Source organism: Mustela erminea, chromosome 10 (assembly GCF_009829155.1).
Source record: "Mustela erminea isolate mMusErm1 chromosome 10, mMusErm1.Pri, whole genome shotgun sequence".
Lineage (NCBI taxonomy): Eukaryota > Metazoa > Chordata > Mammalia > Carnivora > Mustelidae > Mustela > Mustela erminea.
In genome coordinates this window covers 93,476,617-93,486,204 of record NC_045623.1, presented here as the reverse complement: position 1 = coordinate 93,486,204, position 9,588 = coordinate 93,476,617, and positions in this window count along the sequence as shown.

The window sequence follows — 9,588 nt, the reverse complement described above, 5'->3', positions numbered from 1 at the left end:
AGACCCATGGTGGCAGGGCCAGCGGGTTCATCACGGCTGCCTGTGTCCCTCATCATCCTCCTATCTTAACACTGGCACATGAAAGCGAGTTGTTGTTACTGAATGGGAGGGAGCATTTGTGTGTATCTGCACGCTCGTGTGTCACAGCTGATGCTGATCTTAAGCGTGCTGCAAAAGGGCTTATTACACATGTATACACCCCTGAGAACACCAGAGATAAAAATGTACAGCATCCCCAGAATCCCAGAATGTTCTGTCTCCCAGGCCATATCTTCCCCAGAGCTAACCACTCTTCTAGATCCTGCCCAAGTTTTAGTCTAGAAAATCTACCAGGTTAGGCTGCACACAGGAGGGGACAGGCAAGAGTGAGTGAGGTGGGTGGGGGGTGGGCGTGAGGGGGCACCAGGGCACAGATACCCAGGCAGGGATAGAGCAGAGGCTGCATTCGAGGTGGGGTGGTAGGAAAGTGCTGGCTGTCAGAGAAGGCCCCTGAGCCTGGGGTCTCAGGAGACCCCTTCTCCAGGAGGCTGCTGCTTCCCGAGGGGGAGACAGGAAGCATGCACGGTGGCTTGCGTTCATGTGCATCTGGGGCCTCTAGGCTGGGCCGGCCCGGCAGAGCCAGAAACGTGGGCAGCTGCTGTCCCTGGGCCTTTGATGTGACAGAGATGGAGACACACACACGCCCGACAATTAATTAATTGTGACTTGCACCGTGCTGCGGCCGTTTCCTATTGATCTTCACCGGTCTGGAGTGAGAGAGACAATTAGGAGGGAGCACAGTGGCAGTGGCTAATTACCCACAGAATGAAAACCGTACCTTTCAATTTATTAAACTTTTATCACAAAAATAACCAAGCCGCCCCGTCCTGCTGAGAAGCAAAGAGGGGGGGATGCTCTGGACGGGCACCCCCATTTAGCCTTTCCCAGATGTTGCAAGTGCTGGGAAGTCTGAACCGCCTCCTTGCGGCAGAAGACCCCACACACACGTGAGCACTGGGAAACAGCTGAGGGAGGGAGCCATTACGTCACCGAAACCAGCCCCAGGGGGCCTGCGGCCTGGGTTGGGAGCAAAATCAGGCAGCTGGCCAGATGAAATCAGGCAGAGGGCATCAAGGGATCTGGAGGCTTAGAGGAGGCCTGGGAATGTCCGAGTCAAGCTGCAAAGGCTCCCAGCGACCACCCTGTCGGCCCCCCTGTCGAGTGCCAGAGGCGGTGTGGTGTGCAAGCAGGGCTGAGGGGTCCTGCAGCCCTGGTTCAAGCCTCAGCCAGGCCTCCAAGGATTGTTGCTGCCCACCGCTCCCCAGTGTCTGCCACTCCCGTGTTACAGATGTTGACCCGCAGCTCTGAGAGCCGAAGCGCTTGCTCGAGGCCCTATGGCTACCAGCCCCGCGGGAGCTCCGTGCTCCTAGTCCTTCACCGGGTGGTTTGGGGCAAGTGACACCATCTCCCAGAGCCCCCACCTCCACATCCATAGACTGGGAAGGATCAGGCAAGAAAGTTGTGAACATTTAGAGATTAAAAAACAAAACAAAAACCTCTGACTATCCTGTAGCACGGCTGACTGCCGTTGCCCTCACAACAGGGAAACTGAGGCTGAGACGGCCTCACTGGCTCCGGTCCGGCATGCAGGCTGCCTGGGGGGGGTGCGGGAAGGGGGGCAGAGGACGGTCAGCCAGCATGTGCTTTCTGCTCCAGAGACGTCTCTAGGTTCAGACCTGGCTCTGCCTCTTGCTGACGTCTATGGGGGACCCTGAGTGAGTTACCCACTGACGAGACCTGGTACCCTTAGATGGGTCCGGCTTTGGGACACTCCCCGATGAGCATCCTCACACAGAGCCAGCCCACAGCCCCACAGGGCAGACCGGATAGCGTCTGCTAGAGATGGAGATGCCGGCACCCCAAGGAGGTGGGGAGGAGGAGGCCGAGGCAGCGTGAACAGAGACTGGGGAGCACCCGGCCTCCAGGATCCCAAGCCGGGTCGCTCTCTCGGCGCAGCTGGTGTCCCCGCCTGGCTCCCAAGCACGGCAGACCCCATGGGCTAGGCTGGTCCCAGAGGCCAGCCCACAAGCTTTGCTTCCTCTCTGTCCCATCAGGTCAGGCCAGTTTCTGGAAAGCCCCTTGTAGCCCCAGTTCCTGTGGGAGCTGATGAGAATGAAGTTGGGGTGCTTTTTCCACTAGCCCCTTCCCCAGTGGGTGCCACCCCCCACCGGTGTGTCCCAGCAACTGCCCAGAGCCATGTGGCTGCAGAAATTGGTTGGGGGGCGCCCAGAGAGGGCTTCTCAGAAGCCCCTTTTGCTGGGGAGGCCATGGCTGAGACAGGGGCCACTTGCCCTGTTTCCCCCTGTGCCTGTACCTCAAGCCCCCCAGTAATCCCTTGGCAGCCTTGCAGCGAGGGCAATGGAAATCATGTTCTTCGTGTCGCGGAGGAGACACGGAGACTCCCGGGGGCGAAGCAGCTCTCTCAAGGCAACCCGGGCACCTGCTGACTTTGAACACAAGCTCCTTCTGTGGGCTCAGCCTTCCCATTAATTTGGCCACAGTTCCCTGAGCAAGGAGTGAAAAGTATCTGGTATTTCCTAAGCACTTGCTAGATGCTTGGCACTGTTCTAACGATATTACCGTAGCGACTTCTTCCTCTTCAGCACAGTCACGTGAGGGCGCTTCTCTTACTAGCCCCAGTTTACAGATGGATTCACTGAGGTGCCAAGGGGAGAGGACTAAAGTAAGTGGCCACATATCACCCAGCGAGGGAGGGCCAGGGGCTGGATGTGAGCCCAGCATCCACACTGCTTCTCTGGCACACTGGGATAAAGGAAGCAAGCGGGAGGAAAGGGTGGGGAAGGTGCCACGTACAGGCCACATACAGGCCACGCACAGGCCACGTATAGGCCACACACTGCATCAAGCCGGAAGAAGGTGACTCAGGCCTGGCCTGCCCTCCAGGATTCACAATCTGCTGGGGTTTCTGTGCAATTCAAGGAATTCAATGTCCATTCTGACCCTTCCTGACCTGTCATGGGGTCCAGTCACAAGGAGCCTCCAATGGAGGCATCCCCACTGTCCGACCCAAAATATGGAAGGTCTCTTACCTGGGGATCAGGGGCTATGCTGGAGGGAAAGAGGAGTCTGTGTCCCTTGTCCCCCGGACTCTGTCCACCCCCATTTCCTCTGGGAAGGACAGAGCTAATGGGAACTTTGGTCCCCTTTCAATCAGATGTCCTCATGGACCATCTCCTGGGGCGGGGGCAGACCTCAGATCCCCATCAATGAAGACAGATGAGGCCTCTGGTGCTCTCACACTCACCAGTTCCTCCTGCCCACCTGCCTTCACTCTGGAGGGACCGGCTCCCTGGGCCCTCCCACCTGTCCCTCCCCAGGGCTTGCTCAGTTCTGAGGCCCACTCGGAAGAGGAGTACGCAACTGTGGCCTCGGTGCCTTTTCTAGCTTGAAAAGACAGTGTGGCAAGACCCAGCAAGCCACATTGCTTCTAATGGGTCACATGGGTACAGTAACATGCTAAGATTCAGGGGTCACCTAAGCTGGACGCAGTTGGGAAGGGGACTCTCACTTTTGCTTTTCTTCAAGGGGACGTTATCTCCACCATATTGAAAGGAAATTCTCGATTCTGGAAGGGTGGGTGTAGGTGAGACCACACACCCATAGCAATAATCTAAGGTTTAAAGTAATAAGAGACTCGAGCATGGGGCAGATGCAGGGGTCGGGTGCTACAGGGGTAGGAGAAGGCCACGGAAGGAGGGTAGAGAGTGCTTCCCGGAGGGTTGGGTGATTCGAGATGGGCCTTGGGGAATGGGTGGACTTGGACCATGGAGATGGTGACGGGCAGGCCGGAAGGAGAGGAACTGACAGCAAGAGCGTGGAGCTAATGGGACAGCAAGATGACCAGTGCACTTTGGGCTGGGTGTGGGTCTGGCTCTGGATCATCGGGAACTCTGGATCCCGGCAAAGCCCTTGGGGTGGTCCCTGAGTCGTGGCAGCCACGGGGTCTCATGCGAGCAGAGACTCCAGCAGACACTGGACACCCACCTTCATGGCAATATTCAGGAGCCCAAAGCTGCCAGCGACCAAAGTGTCCATCCGTGAATGAACCAATAAATAAAATGTGAAATATACACACAAAGGAATATGATTCACTTTGAAGAAAGAAGAAAATCCTGACACCTGCTACCACATGGAGGAAACGCGAGGGCTTTACACTGAGTGAAATAAGCCGGACAAAAAAAAAAGGACAAATAGCGTATGATTCCACATACACAAGGTCCCTAGAGTCATCAGATTCATAGAGACAGAAGGTGGACTAGTGGTTGCCAGGGGCTGGGGGAGGGGAGGGATGGACCGAGTGTTTAATGAGGACAGAGTTCCCATGAGGGAGGATGGTAACCGTTTCGGAGACGGCCGGTGGTGAAGATCACAGAACAGGGTGACTGTAATTAGTGCTACGATGCTGTACCATTAAAAATGGTTTAAATAGTAAACACTTTTCTGTACATGTTGCCACAATAAGAAAACAGGTGGGATCTCAAAGGCCAGGCATCAAGAGAGGGAAAGATGCGGTCAAGCCAGAGGGAGCAGTGAGCCTCCAGGTCTGACGATACAAATCCTAACCCCAGACAGGCTCTGGTTAGAGGCGTGCCCAGCATACGTCGCACGCCCAGGCACTTCCTGGCTGTGTGCTTTAGGCAAGTTGCTGGCCCTCTCTGAGCTTCCTTCATCTCATATGTAAAGCAAAGATAATCCTGGTCATTTCTCTTCTCTTGCAGGGCTGTTGCAAGGGCCAAACGAGGTTGTAATAACAGCTGTTTATTGAGCAATTGCTATAGCCAGGCACGGAGTAAAGCCCTCTATGTGTATTAACTTGTTTGATTCTCGCGACAACCTTAGGAAGAGGGACTTTTATTGTCCCCATTTTACAGATGAGAAAACCAAGGCTTTAGGAGGGAAAATGCCCACTTGACATTATCCAGTGGGAAGTGGAAGGACTAGAACTCAGACCTATGTCAGGAGAGCCTATAAATACCGGGGAGGGAGTCGCTGCTGTCACCTCCTTCCTCCAACCGGTCCTCCTCCTCCAAGGTGTCCCCCAAGATTCCTTCCCTGGGGTGACTCTTATCTTACCCATCGGGAGCTCCCAACTCTGGTTTCTAGGTGTCTCTGGCACCCACAAGCTGCTCACTTTGGGTGTTATTCTTGTCTGCCTTCCCCAACAGAACATAAGCTGTCCAAAGGTGGGTCTGGGTATTTTCTGTTGTAGAATCCCAAGTGCCCAGCCTGGATAGCACAGAACTGATGAAAGTCTGGGCAGTGGTGGGATGTCCGGCTGAGGAAAGGACCCTGGACAGCTCAGCAGAGCCAAGCCACCTGAAGCATCCTGTGAGGGCGTCGTCATGACAATGACAGCCTTGGAAATGGAGAGGAGGAGGACAGTGGTGACTAGGACTCTGAGGTTGGCAATCTTACCAGGGTTGGGCCCATCGGTCAGGAGAGGGAAGTTATGCTGTAGTGTCAGCCCACTCCTCAGTGGCTTACCATCGCCAGGGTTTACTCATTCCTCCTGCAAAGCCTGTTGTGGCCCAGATGAGCCTCCGGGACAGTTGTCCTCCATGAAGACACTCCGCAAGCCACTCGGAGCCTGGGGCTCTACCCTCACAACATGAGGTCTCCAGGAGAGCAGCAGGCAAGAGCGTGTTGGCAGATCTGTACCATCGACGTCACTCTGCTCAGCATCACTGCACCAACTAGCCCACACCCCATCTAGCTGCAAGGATGGGCAAGGGATGTGCAACTCACCTGTGTCCCAGGTGTGCGGGAGCACTACTGTCTCTCTGCAAGTGGCAAACATTCCACGTATCACACCCGTGACAATTCCTGCACACACATGATCCTGGGAGAGTCAGTAGAGAAGAGACCAAGGCCTTGGAGCCTGGTGTCAGATCTGGGTTCGAATCCCAGTCCCACTGCCAAACAAGTGATATCCTGGCTCCACGGGTGGTGAGCTCCCCATCACAGGAGGTGTACAAGCCGAAGCTGGGTGACCACTTTGGTAATCATCATCCTCATCATCCTCATCATCATTGTACATTAATGTGTAATATCTCTCAAAAGATACATTCAATTTACATAAAAATTATGTTTTGTTGAAGTCAAATGTCTATACAGTGAAATACATGTAACGTAAATGTACCATTGGATTAATTTTCACCGAAGAGATACATCTGTCTGTGTTCCTGACACTTCAGTTAGGATGTAGTATATTTCTGTGGCCCGGAATATGGGCTCACGCCCCCATCCCTGCAGTGTTGGAGCGCATGCTGAGGGCTGAGCGAGGTCGACTCAACAGAGGTAGAGTGGCAGCAGGATCTGGACAAGGGGAGGAGAGAGCGAGATGCCTGCCTGGGGTGTAGCAGTGGACACAGACACTCACTCCCGGCATTGATTCTGCACTCGCACCACCCGAGAGTGAATGCCTCCGGAAATTGTGCTCCCAGGGAGCTTCTCTCTCTTACCCTGGGCTTGGTGCAGAATTTCAAGTAAGACAGGAAACATACATGCCTGGGAGCAGGAGGGCCATTCCTGCAGCCTTTCAAATCTTGTATCACAAAGCCGACGGTACCCTGGAGAGACAGACCAGGTGGAGATGAGCCCCCAAGGGGACTGGGCCTTGACCAGGCAGCATATGGCCACAGGGATGTTATGGGCCAATCTGGATAATTTTTGCAAAGAGCTCTGATTTACGGAACACCTACTAATCACCAGACAATGCTAGGCGCTTTAGGTATTGTCCAATTCTCATACAGCATAAAAAGTATGTATTTTTATCCCCATCTTTCAATGAGGAAACTGAGGCTCAGGACTGTGAGAGAGACTAGCCCAAGTCATGTAGGTGAGGACCAGCGGGGCTCAGACTCAAAGCTAGTCCTCTCTGAGCTCCGAGCCCATTTCCCCTCAGCCTTCCAGACACAGGGACTGCAGGTGCACTGGGGAGCCCAGAAGGTGCACCCCCACTCCTACTCTGACCCCACCAGCCTCCCTCAATCCGAAGGATGGGGTCCCTGGCAGCCAGGACCACTGTTCCCAGAGCCTGTCCCTCCTCGGAAGCCAGGGCTCGAGGCTCTGGCGGCCTTTCCCAGGAACCCAAAGAGGTTGCTTTGCATACTACGGGTGTCATTTGCATACTACTTAGGAAAAGCCTTCGCTTTTCCCACCTGCAGCAAACTCCAGGCTGATTAGTTCTCCCCACATTGGAGAGTTAATTACTCTCCCGCGTAGACCGGGTGTTTATTTGTAATCAGCAGAGGGCTGGAAGAGGGGGAGGAGATAGGGCAGAAGCAGCTGTCGCTAGCTAGCCTCGAGCCTGGAGCAGCTCTGCAGGTGGAGAGACGAGTGTGGGCTGGGGCACCCCAGACCCGCACCCAGCCCCCGGCTCTGTGTCGGGAATTGCCATGTGACTCTGGGCGTGCCTGGCTCAGGGAAGGGAGGAGGGATGATTGCTGAGCTCTGGGGGGTGTAGGACAATCGCCCCCCGCCCCCAGGGAGCTGGCAGCAGGACAAGAGACGGGGCTCAGAACCACGCAAGGAAGAAATGCCCAGAACCCAGGAGCCTGGGAAGGGAAGAGACTGGAGTAGGACCTTCCAGAACCACCTGGGGGTGGTGCTGCTGGGTAGAGTCCTGGCCTCAGAGACTAGAGAGTGCACCAGCTCTGCTCTGTGACACCAGGAACCCACTGCCTGCTCTGAGCCTTGGTCTCCTCATCAGGTGGGCCAACAGCCTGGCTGGGAATCATGGGGGCCACGAAGGGGTTGTGAAAAACACAAATCTCTACTCAAATGGAGAGACATATGTAAGACATAGGTAAGATATATTTCTGGATTCCCGGGTTGGAAATGGTCTCAGCCCCAGGGGCGATTTAGTGACCTTCCCTCCCCCATCCTCCTACTCAACCTATCAGGACTTGCCCCCTCTCTCCTACTCCAGCAAAGCCTTTCTGGACCCTTCTGATCCTGGTCTCTACTTGTGAGATACAGAACGGTCATGTCCAAAGGGCCAGGGTGGGCCCAACCAATGTGTCAAGGTTGGAAAGATCCTGAGTTGCTATCCGAGCTCCAGAAAGATGCTGAGCTGCCTCCTGCGTGAGACCCCGCCCAGGGCACCTATGCCAAACCCGATGGCTTCTAAAGCAGTAGGGAGCGGAGCGGCTGGGGCAGTGGTGTCCCAGGGACTCGGACCCAAGGGAACCACTGCTTTGATTCAACTCTTCCCTCTTTTTCACAGAGGGAGAGACTGAGGCCCAGAAAGATGATTTGTCAGACCACACTCAGCAGAGCTGGAATTAAGTCTTCTGCCACCAGCCCACAGGGACCTCTTCTAATGAAAGTCTGGGGCAGGGAAAGATCCCCCAGAGGATAGCCTGTGCCAGCAATGATGTAGGGACCAGGGCTCATGGTGGGGAAACCTGGCCGGGGTCCTTGGCTCACCCACAAGAGCGGTAACTGGGACCCTAGGTGGGAACAAAGGCCCATATTCACCTGGGAGACAGAAAGGAGCCAAACCTTGGTCCATCCTTCTCTCCCAGACAGACTTCCTAGTGAGTCAGGGCCCTGTGGGACAATCGCCACCCGGTTGTGTGACCTCTGTAGGTTGCTGGAGAAAATACATGACAATTTTTTTAAATACAACTATACCACAAGTATACCGATGTTTATCTGAATTCAAATTTAACGGAATATCCTGTATTTTTCTTTGTTAAATGTGGCAACCCGGGACTCATGAGCAAGTCACTTCATCTCTCTGAACCCCAGTTTCTTCACCATTGAAAAGGAATCAAAATGCTACCCGATGAGCATCCCGTGTCAATTAAATGGGATGATATATGTGAAATGCCCAACCCAGGGGAGGGTGCCTTCCAAGCACCCACAATCAATACATTTCCCCCTCTACACTCCTCGCTCTCCCTTTCAGAGTCCCTGGTTTAGACACCACCCACCTCCGCCAGTGGAAAACCTTCAGAAAGGCTTCTGAGGTGATAGAAATACCTCTACCACTGACTGGCTATGTGATCTTAAGGGAATCACTTACACTCTCTGAGTTCAGTTGCGTCATGTTAAGCCCTGGTAGCAAGCCCAGTGCTTGGGCTTGCTAAGGCGTGGCGGTTAACATCTTGCACATGCACCAAGACACAGCTCTGATTTTAAAACACCTCAAGACAGCAATGCTTCCCCCATGGAAAGAATGGGTAACTGTGGAATTTCAGGCCAGGTGAAGGACAGATCGGGGAGATGGTTCCTGCAAGGTGGCAGGAGGGCTTTCTCTTGCGTCTGTCTGAGCTCTTTAGAACTGGGCATCATCTGGCCTTCTAGGTGACACGTTTCCCAGCTGTGGTGTCCCCACAGCCTTCGGAACCCAGGGCTCGGTCACCCCAACCAGAGGCAAGCTGTCCTCGCACTCTCCCACCGCCTGCTCAGTTTGGGTCCCTAACTCTCTTAAGCCTCTTCATCTTTTTACATCTCACCTGCCTGCAAGCTTGGCGGCTTCCATCAGTGCCCTTCCCCCCTAGATCTGGCTAGATCTGCCTG